The 23,759-nt window shown below is 40.2% G+C and overlaps 1 protein-coding gene across 2 annotated transcripts in view; it reads right to left on the reverse strand.

Annotated features, from left to right (window-relative positions):
* The window catches only part of LOC110491831 (forkhead box protein J3), a 98,901-nt gene extending 75,789 nt beyond the window's left edge, over positions 1-23,112 (reverse strand). The window contains exons 1-2 of one of the 2 annotated variants that reach the window (XM_021565622.2): positions 22,793-23,112; positions 872-975 (exon numbers count right to left, since the gene is read on the reverse strand). The gene's annotated coding sequence lies outside the window, so the exon portion shown is untranslated. The remainder of the gene's footprint in view (positions 1-871; positions 976-22,792) is intronic. The other variant, XM_021565623.2, reaches the window with a different exon arrangement.
* Positions 23,113-23,759: the final 647 nt, after the last annotated feature.

Below are 23,759 nucleotides of genomic sequence, written 5' to 3' on the forward strand. Positions count from 1 at the left end.
TTGCACATATAACACATGGTGGCCGAGGAAAGGCACTACTCCCAATATAACTGAGCCCCAAATCAATGATGTTCTCATCTTTGCGCCTCTTCGATGGTCCAACGTCCCGGTCTGTTGTTCGGTGCTTTCCCGGGTAAGGGAGCAGTAGCTCTTTGGCTGCATCAGATTGACAACTGTCAGTGTCCATGCTAGCTTGGCTAACAAGAAATGTAGAATTACTGATGCTAGCATTGAATGTGCTCGTGGAAGCAGAACTTGTGTCGTCAACAGGTGCAGGTGTAGTAGTGCTGGTAGTAGCAGTACTACCAGTAGAGCTGGTATGTGTCTCTATGGACTCGGGCCTTTTTTTTAAACCATTAATCAATTTTCAAGCAAACGGAATGAACAGCAGCTACATGGAATCCATGCGAGAGTTTTTGGCAGTGAAACGAGGCTAGTCAGGCGAGAAAGAAACTTCACCCAAATATATAGCCCCATTGAAAAATCTAAATGGACTGTTTGAAAATGTGAAGACATTTTTTTGCCGTACACCCAGCCTACCCCAGTTTGGTAATACCTGGTGTAGAGAATCATTGTACCATCTAAAACATTGTGTTTGAAGCTGGTGTAGAAAACCGAAAGTATACGAAACTTAACAGGAAGCATAGAAATAGCACACATAGAACATATCTACCTTTCTTCTTAGACTTGCTTTCAATTAGAATGGCAGATCTATAAGTTACAATATGTATATTTGGTTGGGTCGCCCAAAAAGTTACATATCACAGCTTTAAAAAATATATTTTATACAGCCTAGCAACTGTTTCCTCTAAGTCTGAACTTCACTTTTTTTTTTAAAAGACGGCAGCAAACATATTAACAAAATTCTTACTCTTTTCGTTTCTTGCCATCTCTCCTCTGGCTCACGCATCTGTGGAATGTACTGTATCCAAAGGTAGAGTAGTGCTATGGTGCATGTTCATTCAGGATCCAATGCTGTAAAACGGAAAGCAAGAAGGTGAGTTTGTCAAGTCCTGGCTGACAACACTCAGAGACCTATAAATAAATGCCTTCGCAATATCACAAAGCCACCCACCACAACAGCAAAACTATTCCTCAGAGTTCTGTCTATCCAGCTTCCCTCTATCATTCTCCATCCAACCAAGTAGAAATGGCAACTTAATCTGGAGTGACTAAAAGCTTGGGAATTGTTTTCACAACTGACTGCCAAAATGGGGGAACAGCTCGGGAGCAATTCCAATTCTTCAGCGGAACCCGGAAGGACAGAATAAGATTTAATATTTTCCCGTTATTTTAGAAATGTTCCATCCTGAGAATAAATTACTTTTCTCCCTGGTAACCCCGTATTTCCTGATGAAACTGGAAATGTCTGCATTTGATAAGAGCTTTGATCAGCATAAATTCATACCTGATGCTATCGGAGCCTGATGAGCCATTATTAAATACATTTTATGAGCACATGCCCAAATGATTGTGCCCTTATCCAATATGATAGGCTACTGCCCATTATGTACGACAGAAAAACATGAAAAGCCCATAGATGTTGCTGGCTATATGGTATCTTGGGCAAATAAATTAAACTAGCTCCAGTAGGTTCATCTGTTTGAGTGTAGCCTATTGAATTATATGGACTGGAATTACATTTAAACCATGATAAAGCAGAAGAAAGTGATTCTGGTGCAGCAGATGCAGCCTACAAAGTCACAAGTATAGGCTAGTGATTTGGATTATAAAAAATGGGGCATAATTGTATAATTAGTAGGCTGACATTTTTCCACTTATCTTATTAGCCTATCCTTCCTCGCTTTCAACAGTTTTCCTTATCTTCATCATTCTAATGACATCCTTGAATAATATGTGACTGGAATTATATGCAGAAGGCTTTATTTTCTTTACGAAGATTGATTGGTTATGGGTCTGAATAAATAACTGCTACAGCCTACCTTGTACAGTTTTCTAATGAAAATGTTAATATATAAGCTTGCGTCCCTCTTCAAGTAGTCCATTGGTGTAGGAAATGCAACAAAAGAAATGTCCATCAAGCTATTCTAGTCAAGATGCTCTTGGTCCCATGCAGTAACCAAGAGCTAAGGAGCATTTAAGGAGGCCAGCAGAGCACAGGTGCTTGCGTATTGTGCGAGAGACCGAGGATGAGTTAAGGTTATTATGAATTACACAAAATTATCAAAAATTAGGCTTGAATGTATTACCTGAAAAAAGTAGGTTAGGACATCTACAGTTGAAGTCGGAAGGTTACGTACACCTTAGCCAAATACATTTAAACTCAGTTTTCACAATTCCTGTAAAAAAGTACCTGCCTTAGGTCAGGTAATTTAGGATCACCATTTTATATTAAGAATGTGACATGTCAGAATAATAGTTGAGAGAAAGATTTATTTCAGCTTTTATTTCCTTTCATCACATTCCCAGTGGGTCAGAAGTTTACATACCCTCAATTAGTATTTGGTAGCATTGCCTTTAAAATTGTTTAACTTGGGTCAAACTTTTCAGGTAGTCTTCTAAAAGCTTCCCACAATAAATTGGAAGAATGTGTGTAACTGAGTCAGGTTTGTAGGCCTCCTTGCTCGCACACGCTTCTTCAGTTCTGCCCATGCATTTTCTATAGGATTGAGGTCAGGGCTTCATGATGGCCACTCCAATAGCTTGACTTTGTTCTCCTTAAGCCATTTTGCCACAGCTTCGGAAGTATGCTTGGGGTCATTGTCCATTCGGAAGACCCATTTGCGACCAAGCTTTAACCTCCTGATTGATGTCTTGAGATATTGCTTCAATATATCCATATAAATTTCCATCCTCATGATGCCATCTATTTTGGGAAGTGCACCAGTCCCTCCTGCAGCAAAGCACCCCCACAACATGATGCTGCAACCCCTGTGCTTCCCGGTTGTGATGGTGTTCTTCGGCTTGCAAGCCTCCCCCTTTTTCCTCCAAACATAATGGTCATTATGGCCAAACAGTTCTATTTTTGTTTCATCAGACCAGAGGACATTTCTCCAAAAAGTATGATCTTTGTCCCCATGTGCAGTTGCAAAACGTAGTCTGGCTTTCTATTGGAGGTTTTGGAGCAGTGGCTTCTTCCTTGCCGAGCGGCCTTCCAGTTTATGTCGATATAGGACTCATTTTACTGTGGATATAGATACTTTTGTACCGGTTTTCTCCAGCATCTTCACAAGGTCCTTTGCTGTTGTTCGGTGATTGATTTGCACTTCACACACCAAAGTACGTTCATCTCTAGGAGACAGAACGTGTCTCCTTCCTGAGCAGTATGACGGCTGCATTGTCCCATGGTGTTTATACTTGCGTACTATTGTTTGTACAGATGAACGTGATACCTTCAGGCATTTGGAAATTGCTCCGAAGGATGAACCAGACTTTTCCCTGAGGTCTTGGCTTGGAGTTTGAAGGTAGGCCTTGAAATACATCCACAGGTACACCACCAATTGACTGAAATTAGCCAATTAGCCTATGATTTTCTGGAATTTTCCAAGCTGCTTGAAGGTAAAGTCAAGTTAGTGTATGTAAACTTCTGACCCACTGGAATTGTGATACAGTGAATTATAAGTGAAATAATCTGTCTGAACAATTGTTGGAAAAATTACTTGTCATGCACAAAGTAGATGTCCTAACCGACTTGCCAAAACTATAGTTTGTTAAGAAGAAATGTGTGGAGTGGCTGAAAAACAAGTTAATGACTCCAACCTAAGTGTATGTAAACTTCAACTGTATATACAGTATCAATCTAGAACAAGATCTATTTAGGATGCAATTTGAATTGAGTTGATAGAGAGTGCGAGACTGCGAGAGTGTGCTTGTGCGTGCACTGATTTAAAGCAACAATACTCGAGTGACAGGCGGTTTTAAAACACTGCAGCTGCAAGCTGACCCCCGAAAGCCAGAGAGATTACAGGCATTTGTTCTTTATATTACTGTAGCATAGGTTATGCTGCAGCAAATGAGGCCTACCTGTCACAAGAAAAAAAGATGCCATGAGTTAATGGGTCTACATGCGTTGTGAACTGCGCTGCATACTAAGATGGGCTGTCTGTCTGTCTCCCCCCCGCCGAGTGTCGATTCATCATGCAGAGGCCGTAAAGAAGCCAGATTAAGACATTGCATATAACTTAGCGGTTCCATTTCATGCCATGCTGTTCATATAAATCATTTATGATGATTTACTGGTTTCTCGCAGTCATTTATCCCGAGAGAAGGGAGTGGTTTTGATTGTTGAATCCCGGTAAGTAGGTTCCCGCCATTCAATTCTAGCTTAGAACCCGCGCTGTTTTCTGTCACCATGCCTCACTCTGCTGTCAAGGCCCACCTCTCCATTTCAGACTTGAACACAGCACAGCTTCTGCTACAAAACAACCAGAGTGCTTCAGAAGAGAAGGCTCTGTTAATTTGTTAACAGAAAATAGGAGTTCCAGGAAGGTTGACAAAATTATTTGAGTTAGACTAAGAAATATTGAGGGACTCTTTTGAAATCATACCTCCAACAGTGTAAAGATTTTTTTTTATGTTAATGCCATTAGAGATTAATAGAGAATATTTCTGAATCATTAGTGATTAGGGTTGAGCAGTATCCAGATTTTCATAGTTTGTTCCATACCGGGATATACTGTATTACCAGAAGTGCACACAGGGGGTGCTATTTGTAAAAAATAAATTTAAATAAAATGAAAAAAATAATTAAATAAACACCAAACTATTTAGGGAACATGGGTCTTCCCCCAGGATGGGATTGATGGTCTCTGCTTTAACCAAGAAGCTTAATCTTGCCATTTAGCCACATAGCTGGCATGTTAGCAAACCAAATGCATAGCTGGAGCCCTCAGCTGGTTATAATTGATTTGGAACAGCTTCGATAGTTAACTTAAGCAAGGTGAGGTGGGGTGGGGGGGGGCACCCCCCCAGAATTAATAAATAAAACAAGATATATACACCGAGTATACAAAACATTAAGAACACCTGCTCTTTCCAATACGTTTGAATCTAATCAAGATATATAATAATGGAAAATAAAATTCAAATATAATTTAATACTTTTATTTCCACTTTGGCATTAAAGTATTGTGTGTAGATCGTTGACAAAAAACTACATCCATTTAAGACAACAAAATCTTGAAAGTCAAGAGTGAATACTTTCTGAAGGCACTGTATACACAGTGTACAAAACATTAGGAACACCTGCTCTTTCCATGACAGACTGACCAGATGAAAGCTATGATCTCTTATTGAAGTCACCTAAATTCACTTCAAATCAGTGTAGATGAAGGGGGGGGGGGGGGGGGGGGGGAGACAGGTTAGTCGTTTTAAGCCTTGAGATAACTGAGACGTGCATGTGCGCCCTTCAGAGGGTGAAAGGGTAAGACAAAATATTTAAGTGCCTTTGAACGTGGTATGGTAAGTAGGTGCCAGGCGCACTGGTTTAGGTGCGTCAAGAACAGCAACGCTGCTGGGTTTTTCACACTCAACAGTTTCCCGTGTGTATCAACGACGGTCCACCACCCAAAAGACACCGAAACAACGGTGGGAAGCATTGGAGTCAACATGGGCCAGCATCCCTGTGGAACACTTTCAACCCAAGCACCGACGCTGTTCTGAGGTCAAAAAGGGGTGCAACTCAATATTAGGAAGGTGTTCCTAATGCTTTGTTCACTCAGTGTATATAACATTCACTGTCATAACACAAGCCAGGCTAAATGAAGCTGTACACAATTAAGATCATAAAATAGCAGTTTATATATTAATAAAAGCCAGTAAATAATATCGCACATATTTATTTCAGAGTATAGGATCATTTCAGTGTGGACCAATGTCCTGCTTCTTGAACCCTGTAAAGACAATTTCCTGACTAAATGTGGTCAGTAGTAGAGCTAAGCCTCCAAAGGATACCTGCACATCTTTGAGTAATTAAAACAACCTTCAAATGCCCTTAAAACAGAAACGCACACCAGCCCACACAATCACACACACTATCGTCTCCTGAAACTTCAACGAGCCGATCTACCAGGAATACAAAACTCTGTCTCTGCGGATCCCCCTGGAGAGCAACATACAAGAGGAGAAAACAAAGATAAATAAACTGGTTTCCGGGCGGAGTATTTTCAGTTGAGAAAAACTCATTCATCTAGTCAAACATGCATGGCAAAACAAAAAGGGAAGAGGGAAAATGCCAGGTGAGCTTTTGCACAAGTCCTTATTTTTCCCTCATTAAGAGTAGGCTTTAGCTGCAAATCAAGCAGCCACAAGCCCCGATCTGCTGTGCTGCTGCGGTTGTTGCAGTTGAGAGCGTGGGCTTGAATGTTGTGGTGGCATAGCGTTAGAGTAGTGGAGGTGCTAGGATGAGTAATACGTTACAACAGAGAGGGGTCATAGCACTGCTGCTGGGGAAAGGGGGGGAGAGCAAAATGACAGTGATTACCCAGTCAACCAGTTCCATAGTGGCTGGCCTAACCCATATATCTGGGAGCGCTCCCCTATTGTATCTGAAGCGACTGTGCCATTACAAATCATGCTCTTTGGTTTTCTTTCAAATCTGCAGAGGCAAGCCTTACTGTGCTTTGCTGAGTACAACAGCTAAATAGGCTAGCTATTGAGAAGCACTGAGGTCCTTACCACAGGTTTGATTGGTACACAGGGTTCAGAGCATGTCTGATTTGTGGTTACGTGTTAATACCATCAGAAGGTATTTAGCTTCTGTAACCACAGCTCAGCCATGATGAAGCAAGCGCCAAAATCAAATCTCTGACTGCAACCACACCTTGAACCACAGCCATCCATAGAATAATTGCCTGTGAAGAGTGTGACTTGACACAGGAATTACAGACAATAGTGCAAGACTAGTAGGAACCCGGAGACCTTGGATAGAAAGGGCTTGTGCCAAGTCCGCAAATGCATTCATTAAGAGTGGTCAATTAAAACGTGATGAGGAAGCAGTTGGTGCTGTTAGCCCAACACATCACCGGGGGCACACTGCCTGCCCTCCAGGACATCTACAGCACTCGGTGTCACAAGAAGGCCAAGAATAATATCACGGACCTCAGCCACCCGAGCCACAGCCTGATCACCACGCTACCATCCAGAAGGGAAAGTCAGTACAGGTGCATCAAAGCTGGGACCGAGAGACTGAAAAACAGCTTCTACCTCAAGGCCATCATCAGTATGTTAAATAGTCACCACTAGCCAGCCTCTACCCAGTACCCTGCCTTGAACATTAGTCATTAGCCATAGTCATTAGCCACCTACCACCCAGTTACTCTACCATGCACCTTAGAGGCTGCTGCCCTACATAGTCAGGGAACACTGGTCACATATACTATTCTTCAGATATACTACATATTCTATATTGTCTATACATTCAATTATACACATAGTGCATTCAGAAAGTTCAAACCCTTGACTTTTTCCACATTAAGTTACAGCCTTATTCTAAAATTGATTAAATTGTTTTTTCCCCCTTCATTAATCACAAAGCAAAAACAGGTTAAGAAGTGTTGGCTAATTAATTAAAAATAATAATTGAAATATTAAAATAAGTATTCAGACCCACAGTTGAAGTCAGAGGTTTACATACACCTTAGCCAAATACATTTAAACTCCATCTCTCACAATTCCTGACATTTAATCCAGTAAAAATCCCGTTTTAGGTCAGTTAGGATCACCACTTTATTTTAAGAAAGTGAAATGGCAGAAAAATAGTAGAGTGATTTATTTCAGCTTATTTCTTTCATCGTATTCCCAGTGGGTCAGTAGTTAACATACACTCAATTAGTATTTGGTAGCATTGCCTTTAAATTGTTTAACTTGGGTCAAACATCTCAGGTAGCTTTCCACAAGCTTCCCACAATAAATTGGGTGAATTTTGGCCTATTCCTCCAGACAAAGCTGGTTTGTAGGCCTCCTTGGTTTGGAGCAGTGGCTTCTTCCTTGCTGAGTAGCCTATCCGAAATGAATTGTTGTAAGTTCATTTTTATTTTTTGAGATGTGAATACCAAGTATGTCTACTTCACCATCCACCAATTTTATTGGAAAACTACACGGTAGTGTAAACACTAACGATCCGATACGTACACTTGTCATAATTAGGTTTTAATCCAGAGAGGATAGAAAACCGATCAAGATATTCAATGAGACTGTGCAAGAATCCAGAAAAAAATGAAGTGTTAAACAAACCAAAATATATATTTGAGATTCTTCAAAGTAGCCACCCTTTGCCTTGACAGCTTTGCACACTCTTGGTATTCTCTCAACCAGCTTCATGAGGTAGTCACCTGGAATGCATTTCAATTGCCTTCTTAAAAGTGAAGTTGCGGAATTTCTTTCCTTCTTAATGCATTTGAACCAATCAGTTGTGTTGCGACAAGGTAGTATACAGAAGATAGCCCTATTTGGTGAAAGACCAAGTCCATATTATGGCAAGAACAGCTCAAATAAGCAAAGAGAAACAACAGTCCATCACATGAAGATCTGTCAATCCGGGAAATTTCAAGAACTTTGAACGTTTCTTTAAGTGCAGTCGCAAAAAGCATGAAGCGCTATGATGAAACTGGCTCTCATGAGGACCACCACAGGAAAGGAAGCCCCAGAGTTACCTCTGCTGCAGAGGATACATTAATTTGAGTTAACTGCACCTCAGAAATTGTAGCCCAAATAAATGCTTCAGAGTTCAAGTAACAGACATCTCAACATCAGCTGTTCAGATGAGACTGTGTGAATCAGGCCTTCAAGGTCAAATTCCTGCAAAGAAACCACTACTAAAGGACACCAATAAGAAGGGACTGGCTTGGGCCAAGAAACACGAGCAATGGACATTAGACCGATGGAAATCTGTCCTTTGTTCTGATGAGTCCAAAATGTGAGATTTTTGGTTCCAACTGCCATGTCTTTGTGAGATGCTGAGTAGGTGACCGGATGATCTCCAAATGGGTGGTTCCCACTGTGAAGCATGGAGGGGGTGTGATGGTGCTTTGCTGGTGACACTGTCAGTGATTTATTTCAAATTCAAGGCACACTTAACCAGCATGGCTACCACAGCATTCTGCAGCAATACGCCATCCCATCTGGTTTGGGCTTAGTGGGACTATCATTTGTTTTTCAACAGGTACAATAACCCAACACACCTCCAGGCTGTTTAATGGCTATTTGACCAAGAAGGAGCGATATGGAGTGTGCAAAGCTGTCATCAAGACAAAGGGTGGCTATTTGAAGAATCTCAAATATATTCTGATTTGTTTAACAATTTTTTGGTTACTACATGATTCCACATGTTATTTCATAGTGTTGATGTCTTCACTATTATTCTACAATGTAGAAAATAGTAAAAAATAAAGAAAAACTCTTGAATGAGTGGGTGTCCTAAAACTTTTGACCGGTAGCGTATGTTGTTTGTTAACATGGCAGCGCATTATTTTTTTTTTGATTGGTTGAAATTTAGGTTAGGCTATTTGATCAGAAAAACCTTCATGATGTAAAAAGTTTGTCATACATTTTATCTCCAGCCTGTAGGCTACAAAGAAGGTTGCATACACTTTCTACGATATGCAATCATTTTTAGGATCCGCGTCTCTCCAACAGCACCCTAGAGAGGCGTGCTGGGAATGGACAAGATAAATATTGAGTCCTGCCTTTGACAAAGTGGGCACTGCTTATCATAGGGTGGCATCAGCGCTCACCTAAAAAGCCAATATGACACAGGTTGACAGAAATTGTAATTGTTTTTGGGCAGAATTGTTAGATTTTATGTGTTGTTGGAAGTGCATCTTGGTCCGTCTAGCTCAGAAAATGCCGCCCTCGTCAATCTGCCGCCATAGGGGGCCTCCTAATCCTGCCTAATGAGCAGGCCGGCCGTGATTTCAAGTTTAGCCAACTTGGATCTATTTGCTAGCGACGAAGGTTGAAGAGTTGAATTGTTACGAACACACACTTGTCTCTGTTTGAAAAGCATGTTAGCCAGTCCACTTGTTCAGATATTGAAATCAAGTGGCTTACCTTTCTTCTCCGAATGCCAATTCCTTATATAAAATTGTGTTTATGCTTATTGCACATTTATAAAAAACCCAGACTAGGCAGCTAGTATAACAGTGTTTGGCTAAAATGCTGCTAAAATAAGGCCATTGCTTTTCTATGGGCTTATTTTGGACCTAAGCTTATCGCTTGCCTTCCTGCCATTTGTACAACATCTCCCATTGTTAGGGCGGAGAAGTGCATCTTGTCATTATTTACAGATCGTGGTGTAAAATGGGAAGCTGCACACAGCACAGAGGAGTGAAGGAGACGAGACCAAAAATGCAACATGAAAACAAGGACAAAAACGCTCATAAAAATGAACAACAAAAAACTTGATTTCTTGCGATACATACATTTGGAATACCGCGCAAAAACATTTATTCTAATATATCTAATTCGATATATTGCCCAGCCCTCGTCACACAGCAACGACACCAATATAATCCCAGGATTTACATGCTTTAACTTATGTTCCTTGAAAATAAACTAATTATTGCCAGTCTAGCAGCCACTGCCTATGCATGACACTAAGTATAATTATAACACTCAGGGCAGAGAGAAAGGGGGTGATCACAAAGATGATTAGATTAGCAGGAGTTTGGTAATTGCATTGTTTCCTATAAATCTTTATTATCCTGATGCTCATTATTTAAACATTTGCCTGAAACTGAATACAAGTTGTGCATATATTGGTGATTGAATGTATTCACCAATTAGACTTGGGTGGCTGGGATGCACTCCCTCTGCTGAATGGATTGCTAACAGCCACCCACTGATCGCCAGGCTTTTAATGGAGTGGAGGGCAAGAGTAAGGAGGAATCCAAATATCTTCAGAAGAAAAAGTATTGGAAGTTAAGACAAAATACACCCTCCTCCCAGAGTTTAACGAGCTGAGGGGGTTTCCTGGGGAGGACTGTGTTGTATTGGTAACCTAGTCTCAAAAGGAGCCTGTCGGCGTGTCGAGAACTGTCATGTCTGGGAGTAATGGGCATTGAAAAGAGGGAGAAAGGGGTCCAAAACGCCAAAGCCAACATTGTAATTACTTTCCACCTCGATGCCAAAGCCGATGTCTTCATTTGAAGGTTCTTGCTCATCTTTCAATGAAATTTAGTTAAGCCTCTTGACTGTAATTACTGTTTGATACTTCACTAGTTAAAAAAATTCTAATGTATGCACTCTACTGTAAGTCGCTAATTCGATAAGAGCGTCTACTAAATGACTAAAATGTAAATGTAGGTGTCCACTTTGGGTCAAATCCTGACTTGAGATGCATGCGCCATAACTCGATTTGAATCTTACATTGATCAATGGACAATTTCTGCATGGTTTGGAATAAACATCCCATGGAAGGATGGGGCCATAAGTAGGCTACTGAGTTCAGCAGGGCTGACTGTAAATGTATTTATTTAGTGCAAGATTTGGTTTTGGGTTCTGAGATTATGGTTGAATCCATGCTGATTTAATCATTTCAAATTCATTAAACAAGTGAAATTAATTTTCATTTCAGAGAAAATAAAATAAAAATGTATGAAATCAATTCACATCCCAAATCAACAGGAGAAATTGAAATGATTCACCCCAGCACTGCTTTTCAGATCTCAACCAATAGCTAATGAACTGCCAACACACTGTGGCCCTCGAGAACTTAGAATGAAATATCTAGCCTACACAGATACACCTAAAAACAGCTTACAGGAGAGAAGAGGTTGCAACCCATCAACAACCCGAAAAAATCCTGAGAACAGCAAAGTTAAAAAGGTGTATTTTTCCATAAATAAAATATGTGAGTGCAGCATTTGGGCACACTCCCCCTACGAGAGGTCCCAGGAGAGGGAAGGAGGCTGTTTGTGAAGTCGGGCTCAGCACAGTAAAGGATACAGCACTGAATCACTGAGAAATCAACTGCATTCCCACATCCACCCATGTTCAGTTTTCCTCTTTAAAAATGCATCGATTTACAGCAAAAATAGATTAAAGCGCCCAACCTAAAAGTTTGGCTTCTGAATAGCATTAATAATGGAACAACCCCCAAAACCTAGAGGCATTCACTTGAAGGAACGGCTTTGGTTTTGTTGCACTTTAAAATGGGGAGAAATTTACATGTTTTAGAAGTATCACAGCTTTTTGATGGTTATTTATAATAACATTGTTTCACATGCAAATAGGCTGACAATTGTTACTCATTAAAAACACAACCAGTACAATGCAATACACTACTGTGTCAACCCAAGCTTTTACACAATGTTCAGAAGTGGAGCTTTGTGTTCTTCTCACTCAGTTGGCAGCAATAAGCAGTTCTATACGAGACACTTAAAATGTAGGTAGCGTAAATGACATGTAGCATATGGGTTTGCATTAGTACACACATCAAAAGTCCCAATGCAAAGTTACACCTCACTTAAACTGTTCCAAGTTAAATAAAATTTCAAAAGAATGCTGAAGTCATGTTGGAACATTTGTTTTCCGGGGTGTGATGCAATTTGGAGGACCCAGCAAGCCAGCCTATTGCAAACACCAAATGTATAGCTTCAAATTAAACCAAATCGTTTGCACTGGTTTCTTTTAAAATTTAATTTACATTTTTCAGCCAATTTACAAGCACATATTTTAACGTTAGCCAGCCAGTAGGGATAACATTAGCAGGCTAGTTGGCTAGATTGATTTATTGAGTCAGCCAGTTGCTATCATCAGTAAACCAATAATTTCCAAATACATTAAACCACCTCACCAGTTATGAAATAATATTATCTAAGCCAGCAAGCTAGCCAGCCAGCTAACATTAGCTATTTAGTCAACTAGCTATTAGCCTAGCCAGCCAAACTCCACGGTTACTCACGGAAAGCTGGAGCCCAACTACTGAAGACCAGCTAGAACACAACCGAAACATGACCACAAATTATAAGCAAAGGAGAGAGCAGAGACTTACAGATTGATGGTTGGGGCCCATCAATGGTAAAACCTTTAAAAGAGTGGCAGCTGAGTTAGCTACCAAAGCAAGGGGGAGGCGGGCGCTTCACCAGGTCAAAATCCAATATAGATAGATTCCAGTCAGCTAGAGCACTAGCAACAAGCCAAGGCAAAAAAAAATTACAAGACTGTCATGACGTTGGCCTGGGGGGATTATGACAGTAATAAATACCTCGTCCCCCTTTTTCCTCTCTACCCTACTGAGGTTACATTTGCAAAGTCCTTGGTTAACATAGAGATTCTGGGAACGTCAGAATGTGGGGGAAATGAACTATATTCTGGTAATCTGACCAATGGAACATATGCGGTGGTAGTTAATGAATATGATGTCAGTTCGGTTGTCATCTGAGACATTATCATCAATGATAAGATGACAAACTCTACAGTGGAAAGTCTACACATCAGAGTTATCGGATTCACATGGAATTGTTCAATTTAAATGTTTGAATATGAAATTATTCATGATGGGATGAAATGTGATTTTAGCTTCTAAAATGTGACATTTGGGTTTTCATAAGAAAGGGCTCCTCAATCAGTGGCCCTGCCCTGTGAAGGGACAAGGGCTATAAAACTTTTCAAACACGCCCTCCTCTCCCTTCCTATATAAGCCCTTGACGACAATAGAACTTCCTGTTCCGGGGAGGTAGGACGAGGGTCCTATGTCAGAATAACTAAAAAACGAAGCCAACATCAGCGTGAGCTTTGGTTGCGAATGGTATGGACTTTGAACTCTTATTCACTACAGAAGTGATACCTCCTAGCCGTTGAGTTAGCAACAGCTGCTGCAAACAAGGGTTAGGAAGGAACAGACAAAGTATCCCATCTATCACACAACGACATTACTACAACTTATCCAATTGACCACCAGAGACATTCTTCAAAGGACAGAGGACTCGGTTTGGCAACACGGTCTTCCATCTACCACCAACCTACAGAAGCACAGCTCAGAGTAAATATTTATTGCATTTTCCTTTTCCAAATGGGAGGTAATTTAGAATGCATAAGATACTGTATTTATGATAGCACAGCTTCGCCCTTCGTTCCTCAGTCTTCCCGCTCTTTCACTCAACCCAGCCCTTTTCCTTTGTGTAACAAGCCGTCATATCTGTTCCGCCAGCTAGGTACGTTTTCCTTTATAAAGTAATTTGTAATCAAGTTATGATTAATTGTGTGCGTGTAATTCTGTGTGATTAGCTAGGCATTTAGTAAATAAATGAATCAGCAATACAAAATTGGGTTTAACTTCTTAGCCAGAGTTCGTGCAGATAAAATAATTTACAACTTTTAGATGAGACTGAATTGAGGTGACAATTGATATTGACTGCTATTGATGTAAAATATTACTAGGTCTTTAAGAGTTTATTCGGAAGATAACAGCTCTAAATATTATTTTGTGGTGCCCGACTCTCTAGTTAATTACATTTACATGATTAGCTCAATCAGGTGATATTAATTACGGAGAAATTATTTTATAGAATAGCATGTCATATCACTTAATCCGGCATAGCCAAAGACACGACAACTACTTCACAGAGAACATGTCGAAATGTTAACAAAACAAAAATAAGAACCAAAAAGAGGTACTACACAATTAGCAAGCAGGTATGATTTTCGATTACATTTTTAACCCACGGCAAGAAAGCACTAGAGCCTGCTCTTTGTTTACATCACACTTCCTCGTGATTGGTGGATTGTAAACGCACCAACACTTGGATCTGGACTGTAATTACATGCTAGCATGGCTAATGGCTAACTTTAGCCAGCTATCGTGCTAGCACATGAACTCGGTAGCACAGAGTAGGTCCTCCATATGACGTTGACAAATTGTGCATAGTGGGTAGTTTAGAAGATATCCGGAAATAAGTTAACTATGTAATAACCCAAAAACAGAACTGTGTACTTATAGGTAATGTAACCAGATCGTGACTACAACTACGCTACTAAGTATTTGACCACACTGTTTTACATTGGCGAGTAAAAACTCATGCGTCCTACCCTTTCAATGTAAAGAGTCCCACAATGTCTTTCCCTAGCTTTGAAATGACAGAACACACTATTCAATGGAAATCAGAAAGGTCTTTCTAACGGTTGAAAAACATCATTTCGGGTGATGTGCAACAGTTTGAGGGCCCAGACCACAATCAGAGTACACAGCCCAGGTTCACAGAATGGATGTTCAGATTCATCTGGAAGTACCTGGTCTCAAATGCAGTGCCCACAGAGCAATAACACAAGGTACACGCTGTCAGTAATATAAATTCCTCTCCATCGTGATGCACAAGAGGTAGAATGCATTTAAAAGGTGCAGCACACTAGTGGCCTGGGGTGGTGTAACGGTTACTGCCACAGCCTTCAAAACACACATATATGCCAGTGCTGGTGTGGGTTCAAATCCAGCCTATGCCCTTCTAGCACACCATCTCCCCTCCTCCCTTTCCTGTCTCTCTTCACAGTCTCTGTCCAACAAAATAGGCTATATTCTGAAAAAAAAAATACAGCACAGTAGGTATAAATTTACTGTAAAAACATCCAATTTAAAAAAGTTAGTTACATGTTGGGAATAGCCCAAGCAGAATGGAGACTTAAATGCACATATGACTACCTAATGGCAGATCATTTGAATAATCACTTTAACAAGGGGGCATTAATAATGCTTTCAGGGCAAAAGACTGGATTTCCAAATGATCAATTTGGTATGCAAAGGTGGGAATATTCCCTTGGATGAATGTCACTGGAGAGACTATTGCACAATTTCAGAGCATATCGTCTGATTTGGAGCTGTAATTTAAAATGCACAATTTACAGACATCTACACTCCTATGAAAATAATAGTAATATTACAGCATTACTCTTTGACCAAAGAGGTTATCAAATGATTTTATGTTATACAATGGGTGGGTCTAATCCTGATTGGTTAAAACTGCATTCCAGCTGGTGTCTATTCCACAAGTTACCACCGGCTAAAGCTATGTTGTTGAAATGCCTATTTGCTCTGTTCCATCTCACTGCGCAATCCAGTCTTATCAGCCAGGTCAAAAAACAGGTCAAACTAAACAAAATGCAGCTAGTCTTTCCATCTTCAGTTTGAAGTTATTGTATTAGCCGTGTTGTTGGCTAGATCTTCTGAAGAACAGTGTCCTGACAAGAGAGCACATTCTTTTATGACAGGCAAAAATCACAGATTAGCTCATTGTTATGGATGTATCCAAATAAATGTCTGTTAACCGAACCGATAGAACAAACAACCAGCCGGTGTGGGTAGCAACCTTAGATTTGTGTCCTGACTATATCTTGTGGAAGGATGAAATAGTATGAATGAAATCAAAATACAATGTTTCATGAAAATGTCAATATGTTGGCAACTCATTGTATAAAAGTGATAATGCCTTCGAAGCCGGTGTTTGGAGGATATATTGGCATGGTTTAGTCTCAGGCCTAACACCAGTGCCAATATATCCAACACCAGCTTCTCAGGATTTATCACTTAAATATGGCATGGATTTGTAATCACTAAACTGGAACTTGGGCCTACAGTTTTTTTAAAGAAATAGTTTGGGATTTTGGCAATGAGGCCATTTATCTACTTCTTCATAGTCAGATAAAACTGGTATTCACAACTTTATGCATCTGTGTGCAGTTTGAAGGAAGTTGCTAACAAGCGTCAGCGCAATTGCTAACTAGCATTAGCGCAATAACTTGAAGTCTAACTGTTCCTGTAGACTTCCAGTCATTGGGCTAAGGCTATTTAGCAGTGGCTCGTGAAACTACCTTCATACTGGACACAGATAAAAATTGTATGAACGAGTTAATCTGACTCTCAGGAAGTAGACAGTGTCAAAATCCTCAACTATCCCTTTGTCTTTTTCATATTTAATGTTGCTTAACCCAAACATTTAAATTGTATTTAACCACGTTTAATGTAGATAGTGGTTCTTCCTTTAAAAGTTACGAGGTTATGACGCGACCGTAAGCGGTAGATTGTGATAGTGTGGTGCAATGACAGAATGCCACAAAGTGGAGTTAGAACACTGATCTATCAGTAGTCTAAAATTTGGCAATTAATGGAGGCGTTTTCAGTCTGAGAGTCTCTCTTCTCCGGCACTAGAGTCCTGCATCAGGCAAAAAAATATATATTATAACAATATTAAAATAAAACTGTTGGTGGTCCTGGAGTTGAGAGAACTTTGGTAAATACAGTGGGGGAATTTTACTTGACATGTGGACTGATGATTTTTGAAAAATAGCCATGGTGGGCTTTTGGTTTCTCTCGCTCCAAAAAACAGAAATAAATCCTTCCAAATAACAAACTGGCTTCATTTACAAATAAGTAAGAATGTCTCATCCCATGTTCAAGAATGGCCTTTTCCACTTTATTCAGATTACAACCGCTCACTTTTGGTTATTTGAAACAAAATCATGTCCAAAAATATCATAATTGTTTTAAACAAGCCATAGAAAGTTGGTTGCAATTTCAGCCCTGCATTAAAGACCAAAATTGGTTAAAGAAAATTGTGATAAATAAAAATATATATTTTTTAATTGACAGCAGTGACATAAATTGCGTAAACTTCTGACCCACTGGAATTGTGATACTGTGAAATAATCGGTCTGTAAACAATTGTTGGGAAAAAAAATGTCCTAGCCGACTTGCCAAAACCATAGTTTGTTAACAAGAAATTTGTGGAGTGGTTGAAAAGATGAGTTAATAACTCCTATCTATCTATCTATCTATCTATCTATCTATCTATCTATCTATCTATCTATCTATCTATCTATCTATGTATGTATGTATGTATGTATGTATGTATGTATGTATGTATGTATGTATGTATACAGCAAGAAAAGAAAACATCCCTTTCTCAGGACCCTGTCTTTCAAAGATATTTTTCGTAAAAATCCAAATCACTTCACAGATCTTCATTGTAAAGGGTTTAAACACCGTTTCCCATGCTTGTTCAATGAACCATAAACAAGTAATGAACATGCACCTGTGGAACGGTCATTAACACATTAACAGCTTACAGACGGTAGGCAATGTAGGTCACAGTTGTGAAAACTTAGGACACTAAAGAAGCCTTTCTACTGACTCTGAAAAATACCAAAAGAAAGATGCCCAGGGTCCCTGCTCATCTGCGTGAACGTGCCTTAGGCATGCTGCAAAGAGGCATGAGGACTGCAGATGTGGCCAGGGAAATAAATTGCAATGTCCATACAGTGAGAAGTCTAAGACAGCGCTAGGGGGGAGACAGGAAGGACAGCTGATCATCCTCGCAGTGGCAGACCACGTGTAACAACACCTGCACAGGATCGGTACAGCCGAACAACACACCTGTGGGACAGGCACAGGATGGCAACAACAACTGCCGAGTTACACCAGGAACGCACAATCCCTCCATCAGTGCTCAATCCACAATAGGCTGAGATAGACTGGACTGAGGGCTTGTAGGCAGGTCCTCACCAGACATCACCAGCAACAACGTCATCTATGGGCACAAACCAACCGTTGCTGGACCAGACAGGACTGGAAAAAAGTGCTCTTCACTGATGGGTCGCGGTTGTGTCTCACCAGGGGTGATGGTCGGATATGTGTTTACCGTGAAGGAATGAGCGGTACAACAAGGCCTGTACTCTGGAGCGGGATCGATTTTGATGTGGAGGATCCGTCATGGTCTGGGGCGGTGTGTCACAGCCTCATCGGACTGAGCTTGTTGTCATTGCAGGCAATCTCAAAGCTGTGCATTACAGGGAAGACATCCTCCTCTATCATGTGGTACACTTCCTGCAGGCTCATCCTGACATGACCTTCCAGCATGACAATGCCACCACCCATACTGTGCGTGATTGCCTGCAAGACAGGGATGTCAGTGTTCTGCCATGGCCAGCAAAGAGCCCGGATCTCAATCCCGTTGAGCACGTCTGGGACCTGTTGGATCGTAGGGTGAGGGCTAGGGCCATTCCCCTCAGAAATGTCTGGGAACTTACAGGTGCCTTGGTGGAAGAGTGGGGTAACATCTCACAGCAAGAACTGGCAAATATGGTGCAGTCCATGACAAGGAGATGCAATGCAGTACTTAATGCAGCTGGTGGCCACACCAGATACTGACTTACTTTTGATTTTGACCCCCCCCCACTTTGTTCAGGGACACATTCTATTTGTTAGTCACATGTCTGTGGAACTTACTCCATTGTTGAATCTTATGTTCATACAAATATTTACACATGTTAAGTTTGCTGAAAATAAACGCAGTTGACAGTAAAAGACATTTCTTTTTTTGCTGAGTTTATCTCTCATTATATCGCCCAGCCCTAGCTGACACTTAAATAGCGTGCCATAGAATTCTGTGGTAGACCACAAACTGTGCTGCAGTATGACGCAACTTTGAAAGGAACCACTATACATTCTACAGTAAAGCATACATACAACAGCATACAACTTTGAAACCTTTGCAGTTTGTAGGTTACATTTTACGGGAAATGTTCACAGAGCGTGGCAAGAAAAAGTATGCGAACCTTTTGGAAATACCCGGATTTCTGTATAAATGTGTCATATAATTTGATCTGACCATCTAGGTCACAACAATAGACAAACACAGTCTGCTTAAAACACACAAACAAGTATACGTGTTCATGTCTTTATTGAACACACCATTTAAACATTCACAGTGCAGGGTGGAAAAAGTATGTGAACCCTTGGATTTAATAACTGGTTGACCCTCATTTGGCAGCAATAACCTCAACCAAATGTTTTCTGTAGTTGCGGATCAGACCTGCACAACGGTCAGGAGTTATTTTGGACCATTCCTCTTTACAGATAGCCTTACATTCCCCTGCAAAATGTCTTGATAAACTTGGTAAATCATTTTTCCGTCTATGATAGCAAGATGTCCAGGCCCTGAGGCAGCAAAGCAGCCCCAAACCATGATGCTCCCTTCACCATACTTTACAGATGGGATGAGGTTTTGATGTTGGTGTGCTGTGCCATTTTTTTCACCACACAGTGTTGTGTGTTCCTTCCAAACAACTCAACTGTAGTTTAATCTGTCCACAGAATATTTTGCCAGTAGCGCTGTGGAACATCCCGGTGCACTTTTGCAAACTTGAGACATGCAGCAATGTTTTCTTTGGACAGCAGTTGCTTCTTCTGTGGGCCCTCCCATGAACACCATTCTTGTTTATTAGTGTTTCACGTATCGTAGACTCATCAACAGAGATGTTAGCATGTTCCAGAGATTTCTGTAAGTCTTTAGCTGACACTCCAGGATTCTTCTTAACCTCATTGAGCAGTCTGTGCTGTGCTCTTGCAGTATGGCCACTCCAATGAAGAGTAGCAACAGTGCTGAACGTTCTCCATTTCTAGACAATTTGTCTTACCGTGGACTGAAGAACATCAAGGCTTTTAGAGATACGTTTGTAACCCTTTCTAGCTTTATGCAAGCCAACAATTCTTAATCGTCGATCTTCTGAGATCTATTTTGTTCAAGGCATAGTTCACATCAGACAATGCTTCTTGTGAATAGCAAACTCAAATTTTGTGATTGCTTTTATAGGGCAAGGCAGCTCTAACCCACGTCTCCAATCTCATCTCATTGATTGGACTCCAGGTTACCTGACTCCTGACTCCAATTATCTTTTCAAGAAGTCATTAGCCTAGGGGTTCACATACTTTTTCCAACCTACACTGAATGTTTAAATGATGTATTCAATATAGACAAGAAAAATACAATAATGTGTGTTATTAGTTTAAACACACTGTTTGTCTATTATTGTGACTGAGAGGAAGATCAGATCAAATTTTATGACCAATTTATGCAGAAATCCAGGTAATTCCAAAGGGTTCACATACTTTTTCTTGCCACTGTAGATTAAAGCATCAAAGCATCAATACATGAGGGGAGAGGGAGTGAATTATTGTGTGTGGTCATAGGTATTGTCTGTGCTATGTTGGGTTCATAGGTACAAGGAGAAGCAACACTCCCCCCCCAAAAAATATCTACAATAGTGTTGGAATGAGGATGACCTGGTTTGGCTATCAGAGATGCATGTACACATGAGGGACAAGCTCTCCAGTGGGTGGCTGTTCATAAGACCAAAGCGCTCACTCAATGGAACTAGCTTCCTTGAAGCAGTGGTAAAGGTCGCTGCCTTTGGTCATGGCTACCTGAGTTTGAGCCTCCTGAGTCTCTACAGCATCGATGGCATTATGGAGAGTGAATAATAAACAATATTCATAAAAACATGGCACAATTTCCCAACACCTAGCAACCAAAAGGAACCTCCAATTTCAATTCCTGAGTTGATGCTGAATCCCTAATTTATTAGCGATGCATTTGCTGACAATGACCGTAATTATATTGACCTCATAGATTAAAATACAAATCAGAAAACATTTGGAGGGATCCTTTTTATCACGTTTAATGGGAATCTGCATAATATATCTTAATGAGGCACTTAGTGGTCTATGAGTGATCTATTGAGAATGTCTACATGGCAATTAACCGAGAGTGTGTGGCAGCTGTTCTACAATTAAAATGCCAAATTACCTTCAATCAACACCATTTAAGACTGCACGTAAAACTAAACACAAAATGTGGAGAAAAATCTGTTCAGACAACTCTGATCTTGATAGGAGTAAGGGACATATCCAAATCAGGAACCCGTGTTCTCTCTTTATAAAATAAACAATTCTCTTTCACCCTCTCACTTAATGGTCTGGTAAGGTTAAACATTCAATTTTTCCAGTACACCTAAACTGAAGTGTTGTGAAAGAAGTCATTCCCAACTCTATGGCAAACCTGATTTTATGAGACTTGAATACAGGCATTAACACCAACAAATGGATTAAAGACAAGGTCAATAGAACAAATGCATGTCTGAAGTTCTAGCATAATGCAAAAAAAATCTTAAGGTAGTAGGTTCTGTCTGTATTCATAGGCATGGACTGAATATGCCAATGGTCATTATTCAAACAAAAACATGCCAATATACTGTAGGCTACAGATGGTATTTGTCATGGACATGAGTAGGCTGCCAGTGAATAGCCATCAATCTTGTATTTCCGGTACCTTCCTTTTGACAGGCACTTAGTTTGAACGCTTTCAATAAAAATGACTAAATAATATATTAGTTCGTACATGGCTAAATTGTAGCAAGAAAATACCTTGTCTCCGACAAGATAAAATCAGTGGAAACTTTGCAACGGACCATTTCGAAATATAAATATTGTAACTATTTGCTGAATTTTAGCGTGCAACAATTGTTGCAAACACAACATCACATCCTGACACATAGGTGGAAAGTGACAACAGCGTAATACAATAATGCTACTTACCACACTAAAATTGCACTAGATTTTTGTTCTGTAATTTACCAGTTACTGAGAAGCAGCCCCAGTAGCCTACTTTGACATTTCACAACTGTCATCGCTTCAAAAGTTCCAGCGGGTCTAAAAAGTAGAACTTATAGCGCATGTATGGTTGCATAACGTTACATGTCAATGTTTGAGCATCCGTTTCAATTTCAATGTAAAAGTCATTTTACTACTTGCAAGGCAATTAAACAGCAGAATCAATCTGAGCAGCACGACCGAGAATCACCCCGAAAAAAAGGTATAGGATATTGCTTGAAACTTGAAGTTAATATCCTGAAATAACATGGGCTGTCTATCTGCATAGTATGATGACAGGGAGAGAGAACCTGTCAAGGCCTGTCCACAGCGCAACCCCGGAGCTCAAGTACATTTCGTTGCCTATGTGAGATATTAGGCCTAACGTTACGACATTCCCAAATTCGCTTTACTTACCCCGGTGGATGGTTATTTAACCGGTTCAAATTTCAGAGGTTCAGCTGTTCCAGTGCTGCACTTGAACATTTCCTCCGAGGACGGAGCTACTTCACCTTCTAGGGCTGTCACTGAAGTTGCACGCCCCATGCGATACTCGTGTCATATTGACCGGTTCTGTGGTCAGTTGCGTCCCTTGATTTGAAGACTTCCTCACCCGGCTATTCGCATTTGCTTCTCCAACAACAGAATCCCGCCGGGTTTCCCCGCTCCGACTCAGTTCTCTTTGCAAAAACCACCGGAACTACTTCCAATGCCAGACGGAGCACGTTGAAGGCAAATCCATGCACCACGGTCAGACAACATCACATAACTAGTTCCCATATTCAATACTTAATTAACTTTTCATAGCGAATTCATTGTCGCCAACAACAATAACGTGACAATAATAATAACCATAATCATCATAATGTTAATCATTATTCTTGTGTTTATTTATTTATTTATTTTAACGTAACTAGGAAGCTAATTCACATCCATAGTCACTGAGCAGGTGAAAACAGACCATCAAAACATAAATACAAAAACATAGCATCATAACAAACAAGTTATATATATATATATATGTATATATATATATATATATATATATATATATATATATTTTTTTTTTTTTTTTTTTTTTTAAATGCATGCATCAAACTAGTCATGATTACAGCAGCTAATGGGGATCCATAAAAAATACAAATACAATGTAGATTTATTTTGAGGCACTTCTTCGGTTTGTGTTAACAAAAGCCAGTTAGAAAAGCCTATTATTTCTGTAGTGTGTCCCAGTAGTCTGTGGTACAATGAATGTACGAAGGAAAGGAAGGAGGAAAGGAAGGAAGGAAGCAAGAAAATGTTTGTCCCATAGAGAATCTGGCACACACATCACTTCAACATATCACAGGATATCACAAGACATAATCAGACAGACATACAGTAC

The sequence above is a fragment of the Oncorhynchus mykiss genome, chromosome 16 (genome assembly GCF_013265735.2).
Source record: "Oncorhynchus mykiss isolate Arlee chromosome 16, USDA_OmykA_1.1, whole genome shotgun sequence".
NCBI classification, from domain to species: Eukaryota; Metazoa; Chordata; class Actinopteri; order Salmoniformes; family Salmonidae; genus Oncorhynchus; species Oncorhynchus mykiss.